At 39.5% G+C, this 12,281-nt stretch overlaps 1 long non-coding RNA gene across 1 annotated transcript; it reads left to right on the top strand.

Annotated features, from left to right (window-relative positions):
• The first annotated feature begins 5,854 nt into the window (after positions 1-5,854).
• LOC116674606 (uncharacterized) lies at positions 5,855-8,269 on the top strand. The gene is made up of 3 exons (XR_004328134.1): positions 5,855-5,930; positions 7,598-7,662; positions 8,213-8,269. It is a non-coding gene; the product is annotated as an uncharacterized LOC116674606 (long non-coding RNA).
• Positions 8,270-12,281: the final 4,012 nt, after the last annotated feature.

The following is a 12,281-nucleotide window of genomic DNA, read 5'->3' as shown; positions in this document are numbered from 1 at the left end:
ATGCTATGATAATGGCATTAGTCAACAGTAGTACTATGAGTAACAAAAAATAAACACAATTTAGTAGAAGAAAAAATAGAAATAATAGTGAAAATAACATAATAATAAGTTACTTGAGTGTAGATGAGTGGTGTGCATGTTATTGATGAAGTAATGCATGTTTTTTATAGCTCATAGTTGAAGATCATTTCCTCCATTGTTATGTGTTCTATAAAGAGGTCTATATCCATCTTGAGATGTTTAGTTGTGTTCTGCTTTCCCAGTTTGAAAGGACGGTCTTGTTGGCGACAGTTAGAGCGATGAGTACTGTTTTAATATTGTGGTTGGGCGGTGTGATTGATGATAGCTCGCCTAACAAGCAGAGTGATAGGGAAAGTGGGATGCTGCAGTTCAGGGTGAGGGACAATGGTTCTTTCCAAATTGTAGTACGGGTCAGTAGTGCCAGATTGCATGGATGTAATTGTCTCGTGTTAAAGGGGCAGAGTGAGCTATTACTTGAATCTGAGAGGCCCATTTAGGGCATTCTTTGAGGGATTTGTGTTTTAGTTGGCCTTGTACTGTTTGAGTTGGAAGCTGGGTTGATGTGTCACAGAGAATGTGTTTGTGCAGATTTTGTGCAGGAGTTGTTGTAAAGGGACATGGATAAATCTTTCTCTTGTTTTGCAGTAGGAAGAGATAAAGAGGTTGAGGAACATTTTATGGTAAGCCAATCAGAGGTAGAGTTGGCGGGTGTTCGAAAGCACGCATAGTCGGACACACAACGAACAACACAAGCTAGTCAGTCAACGAGAGACAGATATGCCGAGCCCAAATGAGGGGCAATAGATATCAAAAGTTCCAAACATCTGTTGTGTTATTTGTATGGATCCACTATATGAACATAACATCTCCAGTCATGGCATTTGCTAGTGAAGGCTAGTCTCACTTCTTCCCCAAATACAACATTAAAATAGTTTAGATTTGTGTACATTGTTTCTGTTAATCATGTATTATATTAAGTGTATTAAATATGTCCTTATGATATTCATAAATAATTGAATATGCACATGTGTTTTAGTTTCCGTTAAAGAGTGTGGGGGGGGGGGTCACATTTGAGCATTAAAAAAACGCAATAGTTACTTCTGACGTAACTAGTTACTTTTATACTAATTTAGTTACTTTTTGGAAGAAGTAACTAGTAACTGTAACTAATTACATTTTGAAAATAACTTGCCCAATACTGCTGAAAATATTGTTGTCCACTGTTTAAAAGGAATAAAAGTACAGAAAATGACTTCATATCTAATAGTCCTTTGATATCAGGTCCAGGAATTATGGACCGGGATACATGATATGAACTATGTTGGATTGTAGAGACCCAGGTTCCATTCAGCCCAAGATTAATGGTTGTGGGAGATAGGTCAATCCTAAACTCATAATGATAGACAGACAGATTTTTTTTTTTAGAGGATGGAAGAAAGAAGGTGTGCTGTTAATCCAGGAGTGGGCTTGTGAGATGGCTGGGTTGGCGACGTTTGGAAAAATAACATAAATGGTTTAGCAGATTGGATGTCTATAGTAGAAAATGGTACATGAACTTTCTGGAAGGCGCCTTAGGCACGTTAAAGATCGGTTTTACCGACGTTCTCTGGTTTAGTAATGAGGTCGTATTCCTGCCACTGCTAGGTGGGTGAATTTGAGTCATTGAGGAAAGGTCATTTGTTTTAGGTTGTTTTGGCTATTACTTAGAAGATTGTGGTTTGGAAAAATCTTCCTCTGCAGCGCTGTGGAGGAAGGTCTGGCAAAGCGAGACTAGGGGTTACATGACCTCAGTCACTTGTCCGGCCACCAATGCATTGGATTTATGCCTTGTTATCAAGTGTAGCATGACTCATACCTCCTATGTTGGGCTCCGTGCTGTATTCCAGTGATCCAATGCTGGACAGCCTGGAACGTTAGCATTAGCACATAGCTACTGCATGTCTTTACACCAGCTGACTGGTCTTTAAGCGTAGCAGAAATCCAAACAGCTACAGGCAGCTCTCCTCGTCCTCTTACGCCATCTCCCCACGTCCCAAACGCTCTGTGGCTTTCAAATGAATTTCAATTAAGCTGAGTTTCTGACAAAATTTGCCAGTGACAGTGCTACAGATTTACGTCGTCAGTGACAAAACCACATAATGGTTGACTTCAAGCTTAAAAAAAGGTCATTCTGGCGTAGGACAGTCTACCAGTGACGATTCTGTGCAGCCCCTGGTTTCTATTAGGTCTTGTTTTACCCTGAAAAATAAAATGGGAAAGATGGTATGCCAAGAATGTCTAAAAAGAAAAAGAACTCAGCAGGGATGCCATCTGGGCCCGTTGCTTTATTGAGTGCTTTGTGAAATTTGTCTGGTGTAAATGGTTTCTCTGGGTCTTGGTCTTCTATTAATGTAGGCAGGCTTTCAGTAATGTATTTATATCATTGAGGTTTGGTTCGTTGTTTGATGTCCATATACTTTGTTTTTTGTCTCTGTGAGATAAGTGTCTTTCCCACTGACTTTTTTTTCTAGCTGAGATGATATTTTATTTTTGTTGAAATTGATTTTTGAGAAATTCCTATGATGTATTATTATATTCAAAATGCTTTTAGTTGCTGGCTATAATAACAATGTCTTTTTTTATGTCAGACAGTTCTAATTTATATTTACAATAAAAGTCTTTTCTTACTCTTTTTAGTTCTAGATTGATATGTATCAGCTTTCTCTGTTCTCTTCTTCTTGTAAAATGAGTAGAAAGATCATTTACCCCTGTAAGACTGTTTTTGCAGTTTCCCAGATTAATGTTGGTGAGCTGACTGGAGACACGTTGTTGAATAACACATCTCTTGGAGTCTTAATGGCACAGAATAGAAGGTATAATCATCAACTAAGGCATGACTGTCAGCGTTCCTCTTGCTCGCTCCCTACATTTGAGCAATAACCTATATTTTATTTTAGCTAATGCATAAAACCACAATCTGTATCAGTGCTTTACAAAAAGCTTCAGCATAATATTTTCCTAACCTTATGATATGATAATAAGAAATGCTTCACTAAAAGTATGCTTTTGTGTGAAGCATACCATATCACACACATCAACTATGATAAAAACAGCTGAGGTCAGGGCAATATATATATATATATATATATATATAGACATACACACACTGTATATTATGGGGTTTTAGGCAGCATATTATGACATTATGGGGCAGCATATTATGGGGAATTTTAGGCAGGTCTAGAAGCAAGGACATTGTGTAATGGTCGGTGCCTTAACCCAAGCTAAATCAACTGCTGAAGAAGAGGTTTTTTTTGGTTGGAGAATAACGTCACAGTCTAATAGTGTGTCTCAATTTCAGTGCAATTACATGTACAGTGTGCAAACTTGTGTTAAGCATAAACTTCAATAGGGTAGTGTTGTCTCAAATCGCACAGGGCTGCACTAAGTACTCAAAGTAGCAAGTGTAAAACACAGCATAAGACTACATTTAAATCAGTAATTGGTTATTTGTCCCTTTTTCCTTTATTCACATATTTTGACTGCTAAGTCTTTCTTTAAATTCAGTTTTTATTTGTTTTTGTTCTGGAAAAAGGTTGTCAGTGACTATCTTTGATAGTTTCCATTAAAGAAAAACGCTGGTCTTGGTGTTAACCCTACACTAGTCTCCCTTTGCCAGACCATCCACATGCTGGAGGGTCTGGTTACTCCACACAGCATTCTGGGATGGGAGAAGAACGTGCTCTGGGTTATTGGTATATCTTTAAACCAATCAGAATAGTCTTGGGCGACGTTAAAATAGTTTTGTGAGAGAAAACTCAGATTGGACAGTCTAGCTAGCTGTCTGGATTTACCCTACAGAGATTTGAGGACCAGTAACCATAGTCCTCATAACCGGAGGTTAGAACGCCAACACAAAGACAGACGAAGGAAATAAACATTGGTAAAAATATACGCATCCGGCGGAATCTCCGGCGGCAAATGAGCAAACCCGGAAGTCGAACATCATGGATATAGACTAACCCCATATAATCTGGCTCGGACTTTACAAACTACTAAAAAAGTCCACTGATTGCATTTCACTGCACCTTTAGCTGAATGTCCAGCATTACCTGCAACATGATGCACGAGTCAGTTCAACCCAAATATTTTTTAAACCTACCATCAGCATGAATAAATGAATTTAACCAGCGTCCCGTCCCCTCCCCTCCCGGCTCCCTCGGCTGTCACCATCGGTGGCGTGGCAGCCTTTTGATTTATCGAAGTGAGTGGGAAACTATGAAGCTTACTTTGTGACAGCCCAGAAGCTTTAAAATATAAGATGTCATTGAACTGATGAATGGAGAGAGAAGAGGATGAGCTTGCCTGCTGGCGTCATATGTCACTGTCCAAAGTGATGAGGGACTCTGCCCGCCGCCCTGTTCTACCGACCCGAAGGCTCCGGTGGGAAGCTTTCAATAAAGTGGCTGGAAGAATCAGAAATTACATATTGTGTATGTGTACTGCATATTAGACTTTGTTAAACGTATTTTGTGTGTTATATTACTTAATCAGAACCAGATTATTGCAACTACCTGCCTATGAACGTTGCTGTAGCCTGCATGTTGGGAGAAAACTGGAAAACTGTCATTTCTAAATGAAAAAAAACACACCTGCTGACATAGATAGACTTTCCCTTGCGAAGCTGACAAATACATTTGAGTAATGTGTATCCTTTTATCTGAGTAAGTGTCAGATTTGCTGTGATAAGAGGCAACAAGTAGGAACATTAGCATAGAGCTCAACAGCAACTCACTGTGCTGCGTGGGAACAACAATGGGGAACTGTGACTACGACATCAATCAATACAGTGTTAGGAAATGCACCCCGGTTATTAATTGTTTGCCCGAGCACCAGAAAATGCAATTAATACACTGAAATTGGGCCACTAGCTACATACTGTACACCTTCACGCCAGCTGAGCTATATATCATTCCTTGCATTCATGTGCAATAATCTTTATTTATATTTCTACTCTGATATTAATTTACTTTGTGCAACTGTAAAATAGAATTTCCCTTTGGGGATCAATAAAGTATTTCTGATTCTGATTCTGATTCATATCCTTAAATTACTTTAGTAAAGTACTCATACCAGACTGTAAACATACTCTGTTACAAATAGTGGCGGTAATTAGTGGTCCCCCGCACTCATTTTATAACCAGAGGGGATGTAACTAGTAACTAAACCTGTCAGATGAATGTAGTTGAGTAAAAAGTAAAATGTTTCTCGCTGAATTGTAGCGGAGTAGAAATAGAAAATGGCACGAAAAGAAAAAGACTCAAGTGAAGTACAACACATTTTTACATTAGTACAGTAATGGAGTAAATGTAGTAAGTTACATCCCACCACTAATTCTGCATGGCCTTGGTTTTGATTGGTGGCTGAGGAGGCAGTTTTATGTTACGGCACGCTAAAACCTACCCGAATCACACCAAATTATTTGATGATCAAGCTAAAAGTGGTCACATTAATGTCATCTATTTCAGTTTTAATGCATCCTTGCCATTATGTGCTTTGTCTGTTTATAGCTCTAATTTGTAATGGGAGAAAGAGGAATAAAATCGCCTGTACATGTGACAATATGTTAGCTTAAATGGCCAGTTGGTAATGATAATAGCGCCTCATCGCTCTGTCGGCCTATCTCCCCGATAATGCTTTATAGCCCCAGAATAAACTCCACTCTGGGATTATCCAGCCATGTCTCAAACTTGCTTGTCACTGTTAAGGCTTTTAAATCAGCCTGACTAATTAGAAGCTGGACCGATGTAGAAACATGCATTCATCTTGCTACAAGACCGACTCTCTCCCCCACAGTTGTACAGTTCATTGGACTTTGGAAGAAAATGGCAGCTCATCCACGAACGCGTCACGCCAAACAGATTCTACTGGTGAGTCAACCCTTTTTTTCCCTATTCGCCTTTTCTCTTTGGACTCTGCTCCTCTTCTTCGAAGTTTCCTTTACTTAGAAATGCAGAAACTGTTGCGTGCTCGTGTTCTGCGCGACTGAGCGAGTGATATTGACGGCGTAGAACAAGGTGTGTGACGGAGTGGTGTTGCTGCTGAAATTCTACACATTATCTCCCTCTTGATACAATCAGGCAGAGATTAATCTCCTCCTTCAGAACACACTTTGCATTCCACGTCCGGGGGCATGTCACACTCCACTTCATTTCATCACATCACATCCTGCTCATATAAGGCATACTGCGCATAAATATAGTGAAAAAAGGAAAGTATGGAGGTAAATATGGTGCAAAATGAAAGAGCTTGTAGACTTGCTGTGAGCACTTGTAAAGTGCAATTTGAGAACTTTCAGCATGGAAATCTGAACTTGTATGTACATTTTCACTTGATATATGTACATGTTTATATATATATATATATATATATGTATATTTATAAAGTATATATACCCACACGTGTGCTGAATTTGAAGTCACAGAAAGAAAAAAGAAAACAAAAAAGCTTGTAAAAAGAAATCTGAACATGTAAAATGAAATTTTCACTCATAAAACATATTCACACAACCGTCTTCTGAAATGACTTTAAGTTCACAGTTGTGGGTGCATTTTTTTATACAAGTTAACATAGAAGTTCAGTTTTTTGTGCTACAAGTGCTCACATCAACCATATATTACCTTCATAACAGAGGGAGGTGGTTTTCTACAGATGCATTACAGCAGATACAGAAGCGTATGTATAGTATGAGGGGCTGTGACTTATAATGGATCCGGGACGTCCCTGTCACTGCTCATCCAGTCACGTCTGCTGCTCGCTCCCCCTGCAGTGTGCCTGCTAGGTCAGAAAGTGCACACTCATCACAAATGCAGGCCCGGATCTATTCCAGCTCATTGCCCCTCTCCCCCTCTCTGAGGTGACTGGGGTATGCTACAGATTGCCGGTGGCTATATCCACGCTAACTTGCATAAATCTGGAGCTACTTCCGTGCCATCGTGGTCTAATCCTAAATAATGTGCACAATCCATCGCTGGCTTTGCCTTTCCTCGCCAAAGCCCCGTCAAGGACATCTAAACACTGGATGGGCCTTAAGCAATGGCCAGGCAGGCCTCCAGTTGGCTGCATTTAGACAATGGCATCATGTGCCTCCAAGGGATATGAAATATCGCCACAATGCTGCATCCATGCAGTCTAATCCACAAGCTGTGAAATGAGCAAGAAAGCAAGATTTTACCCAGAGATGTACTCACAGACCCTGCACCACCCTGTCAACGATAAGGAGACTGTATATGTCTTTGTATTGTTGCATTTTGCTGGAAGGGAACAAGCCGAGAGATGCTGTGAATGTGCTTGCCATAATGTGGAATTTAGAATGTGGGAAAGCATTCCTGTACTCTCCAGACTCTAACAGAGGTAGCTATAGCAGGAGCTGAATGCCTCTGCCAGATTCTTGTCCCTTTTTCTGTTTCCACTGTGTCCAATCTTCAACTGCACTGACAACTTTCTGGTATTTCTTTATGTCTTTTTTCCCTTTACATCCCTTTCTATTAATAACGTTATGGTTATGTGTTCTTCCCCGTCTGTCATTCTCTACAAGGTCTGTCTCCGGGCTCGACAAGGAGCTAGATCTGGTCCACATGGAGGCACATACGCCAGATGGAAGTGAGTGTCTCCTACACACACATGCAAATCAAGAAGAGGAGAAAAGTTGTCTCCAGGGAAAGAGCACTGGTCGCCCCACCAATAAACCCAGTACATGATTCTTGCTTAATATGGCCTTTCTTCTCTTCCCTTTCCTGAATGTCGGCTCCATAACTCTGAATGGCAGCACCACCAAGGTCCGCCAAAGGGGATATAGGTGAAACTGTTTATGCCATTCCATAATGTCGGAGTGGCAGTCTGAGATTTCAGCATCGCTTTTTATTCATATAACCGTGGTGTGATTGACAGGCAAAAATGCTTGTTTGTGGTATCCACACATGATAAGAATACATATGGTGCTACAAAGAGAGGCAATTTAGTCCAGGAATGATGTAGATGTCAGGCTGCACAGACAGTGTCTTCTGGGTGCCACTTTAATTACCATTCAAGGATGCTCTCAATAATAAATCAAGTATGTTTTATAGATAAGGTCTTGCTTACAGCTCAACATACGATATGAGAAGCATGCAGATGCAATTTCATGCTTTCTGAATGTCTTCCTATGTGACAGATGTGCAGTATGTCACATGCAGAGCTCCAATGTGCACAGAAGCTAACAGGAACTACCATTCCCTGGATACATCGACATCAGCTCTTGGTGGTTCAAGATGACTACATATTCATACAGGTAGAGTTCTAAAGAGCCAGGCTTCCCTGATTCCTGGTACATGATAAATTATGCTATGTAGACATTATCAACCCTGAGTAAGATGTGTCCATAACTAGCTTATCTGTTTTGTATGATATGTGGGTGTGTATTCAATTGTTCTTCTGTTAGTTCTCATTAATTATGATGAGTTTTGAGTTTCTAAGTGACCACAATAGAGTGGAAAGACTTAGTGAAGTTAGAGAAAGATAGTTTTGGCTAACGTGTTAGCAAACAGGGGTCTACTTAAATGTAAAGGACATTCAGGATAACACAAGCATCTAGTTGGATAGCTTTCTGGCCACCTGAACATGCCTGTCCAACATTTAATTCCAGTATTCACTCAATGTCTTCTGTATTGATTGGCTGTGCTAGCTCCACAGAAACATTTCAGGGCCTTTAGAAATTACCATACACAGTGGTGGTTTTATATAAAAAAATTGGTTGGGTACAATTTCAAAGATGGCCTACATGCTCTCACTCGTTTAACGTGTCAACAACCACATGGCTCTACAAAACAGACAGCGTAACGTCTACACAGTGCGATGCGGCCACAGGCGTCGTTTTTTGCGTTACTTCACTTCCACACGTACGTATATAAATCACATAATTATGCACGTGAAATAGAACGTGACATAGTTCTGTTTGTTCCCGTAAAAGATAAAAATAACTCTCCTTTTACTTTTATTTTCAAAGAGGACACAAAAGTCCTGTGTCTCCTGGGTGAAAGTCCTGTCCACCTGCCTCCTTGCTAACTAATACGGCCACTAGAGGGCGCCACCTTACAAAAAAGGTTCATATGGGTTGTAATTGCTGCTCGTACAAATGACCCGCGGGGTCTAATTTAGGGGGAGGACAGTCTCTGATGTTTGTAGATACTTAACCAGCTGTGTCGGTCATGTAGATTGTAGTGTGTCAGAGCTTTCTTGCTGGAAATGGGTTTTTATGGAGGTCTAGGAGAACAGTCGGTCTTCAAAGTACAATGCACTAAAAGATGTCAGAGTTGGCGGTCATTGACCAGATTCTTTCACATCACACATTCATGTTAAAAACATTGCTGAAGCACATTCATTATTAGACCATCTTGTAGCTTTATTGCTACTATTTAGTACTACCTCTGGGAGGCCAAGGTTTCAAATCAATTTATCAAAACAATATCGCTATGTAAACTCATTAACTTTAAACTCAACTGAACATTTGTGCTTTGTTTTTCCGTGAAGCCAATCTAGTTTTAATATTCAGTCTAGCCAGTGCCCAGTGTGTCATATTAATCATAATTTGTGCGATAGAAAAATCTGAAATGGTAATATCCTGAATTCCAAGTAGCACGGATGCAATTCATGGGCTTTATTTTAATCTTCTCTACAGCATGAATATTATTTACTTTGACAATGTGTAAATGAGGTTTCATGCATTTAAAGTCAACAGGAAAGTCATGGCTGGTCCACACAAAGCTTCCAATTTATTTAAATTCACCTCCAAAAAATTTTCTGGTGCATTGTGTCGGTTAACGGTGTTTTCAGCATTTGTGTTTATGAAAAAAATATTGGGATTGGTTTTTGGTTACCTCTTCATTTCTTCAAATGTATCTACTTCCAAAGTTGGCTATTGACAAACGTACGTTGGAGCATGCAAGACTAACGTCACTGTTTTCTGAGCTTGCTGCTCCTCAACTTAAGGCCTCTACTCCCAGAGATGTTTTTTGAGTGCGATTAATTTGCACCTCAATATCATTTTTTAAGCTGTTTTGGTACTTTCACGCAGAATGTGAATGATTTTTAAGCAGCGATAACGCAACATAATTGTTCTTAGTGACAAGGTTGATTGTTCTGAGCAACCATGACATGCTAGCTTGTTGAAAAGTGGGCTAAATTACTGTAATTTCCCATTTTATTGGGCTCTATCTATCTATCTATCTATCTATCTATCTATCTATCTATCTATCTATCTATCTATCTATCTATCTATCTATCTATTTAAATAATGCTGAACGTTTGGCAAGGGAAAAAAACTACCATGGCCATTTTTAAAGGAGTCCCATGACCTCTTACCCAAAGATATCTCAATGAAAATGGGTTCTATGGGTACCCACAAGTCTCCTCTGTATGCCACTTTATGCTAATCCCTTGCAATTTGGGGCAAAAACTGTGCAGTGTTTCTCATGCAGTTATTTTCTAAAATGGTGTATTTGAATATCTCTGCATACTGGAGTTGCATAAATTGGTTCTGACTAGATTGCTGAGATTATTTTGGGGAATTGGATCCAATGAGCCAAAACATATTCATCTGTGATGACGCTAGTGCCCCAAGTAGCCATTTCATTGTAGTGAGACCGTTTTGAAAGTTGACCACACTGTCTAAAATGAGCTGTTGTGACCACGAGGATAAAAAAAGCTTCATGAAACTTTACAACCACAAACTAGAGACTGTGGTAGGTAGATGGAAACACTCAAGATGAGTTGGAGATGAAGTGAATAGAGGGATTTTTATGTTTTCCCAAAAAGGCCCCTAGAGGCAAAATAGTGACAGAAAAATTAATAAATTTATGGGAGGAAAACACACTTGCAAGAAAATAAAGGTAATTGACTGGGAGTCAAAAACAACTGTTCACTAAATTGACCTCAAGTCATTCCACTGAGGGCATCCAACAATTCAATTCAATTTAATTTTATTTATAGTATCAATTCATAACAAGCATTATCTCAAGACACTTTACAGATAGAGTAGGTCTAGACCACACTCCAGAATTTACAGAACCCAACAGTTCTAGTAGTTTCCTCCAGAGCAAGCAACAGTGCGACAGTGGCGAGGAAAAACTTCCTTTTAGGCAGAAACCTCGGACAGACCCAGGCTCTTGGTAGGCGGTGTCTGACGACCCGGTTGGGGTTAGAATGAAGAGTGGCAATAACAGTCACAACAAATAGCAGTTTGTAGTATTTCTAACAGACGTCCTGCTCCCTGAGGTTTTTTCCAAGCTGTCCTCATTAAGGAAAAGAAGCTGCTAGATCATATACACCTGAAACCGCCCCTCTAAGTGGAACATTCCAACACACAGCACAATGCAGGGGTGGCTCAGTGAGTAGACCGTAAAGGCGTAACACAGCCAAAATTCCTCTAGCTGTATATTCTGTACATATGATAACACTACACAGACACGTAGGTAACAAAAGACATATTTGGTGTATTGATGTATGTAGCTATAGCATATGAATCACGCAGTGGATGTTAAATATGTACACAAGAAAGCTACGGGATTACTATGGGGAATTGAAGATTGGCTAGGTTAACAGAGGATTTAATCAACCAAACATACTAACACTCTGAACAACATTTAAGGTCAGACTTTGAGAGATGAAATAGGTAGCGCCTCGCTACCGTGACGGAAGCCATGTGGCCCGTAACAGAGACCTAGTTCAGAGGATGTATGGCCTAACTAGGTACTATTGACATTAACTGAGTTTCCAGATTTGAATGTCATAGGTTTTTGATTTCAAATCACAGCATTGATTTTTCTATGGTGTTCCTCAAGGACTTGGTGTCTTAATTTGGTAATTTAGAGGGATTTCGGACCATTTTGACTACTTCTCACTAGTAGTTAAAATAGTACAATTCTGCACCAAATCTGTGTAACAAATGGTATCAACACCAATATTGTGGAAACATCTTGAAAGTAAAAGAGCATAAGAATGGGTATCATGACTTCATGCATGAAAAAGAATGGAATAATTAGTACCTCATGAACTATCAGTAATGAAGGATTAATTAAGGATTAATTAATGCACGAACAATATGTTAATAAATGCATCATTAAGGTATTTCAATCATCATGCTTTCTGATTTTTAATTATGGTCTTATCACAGCAGTGTACATATATTGGACAAATTGTAGTGTTGATAGTAGTCATGATTAACTAATCATTACTGCATCATGTTT

This window comes from Etheostoma spectabile, unplaced genomic scaffold (genome assembly GCF_008692095.1).
Source record: "Etheostoma spectabile isolate EspeVRDwgs_2016 unplaced genomic scaffold, UIUC_Espe_1.0 scaffold00000865, whole genome shotgun sequence".
NCBI classification, from domain to species: Eukaryota; Metazoa; Chordata; class Actinopteri; order Perciformes; family Percidae; genus Etheostoma; species Etheostoma spectabile.
The sequence above is the reverse complement of the archived record's forward strand: the minus strand, read 5'-3'. Positions and strand labels throughout refer to the sequence as shown.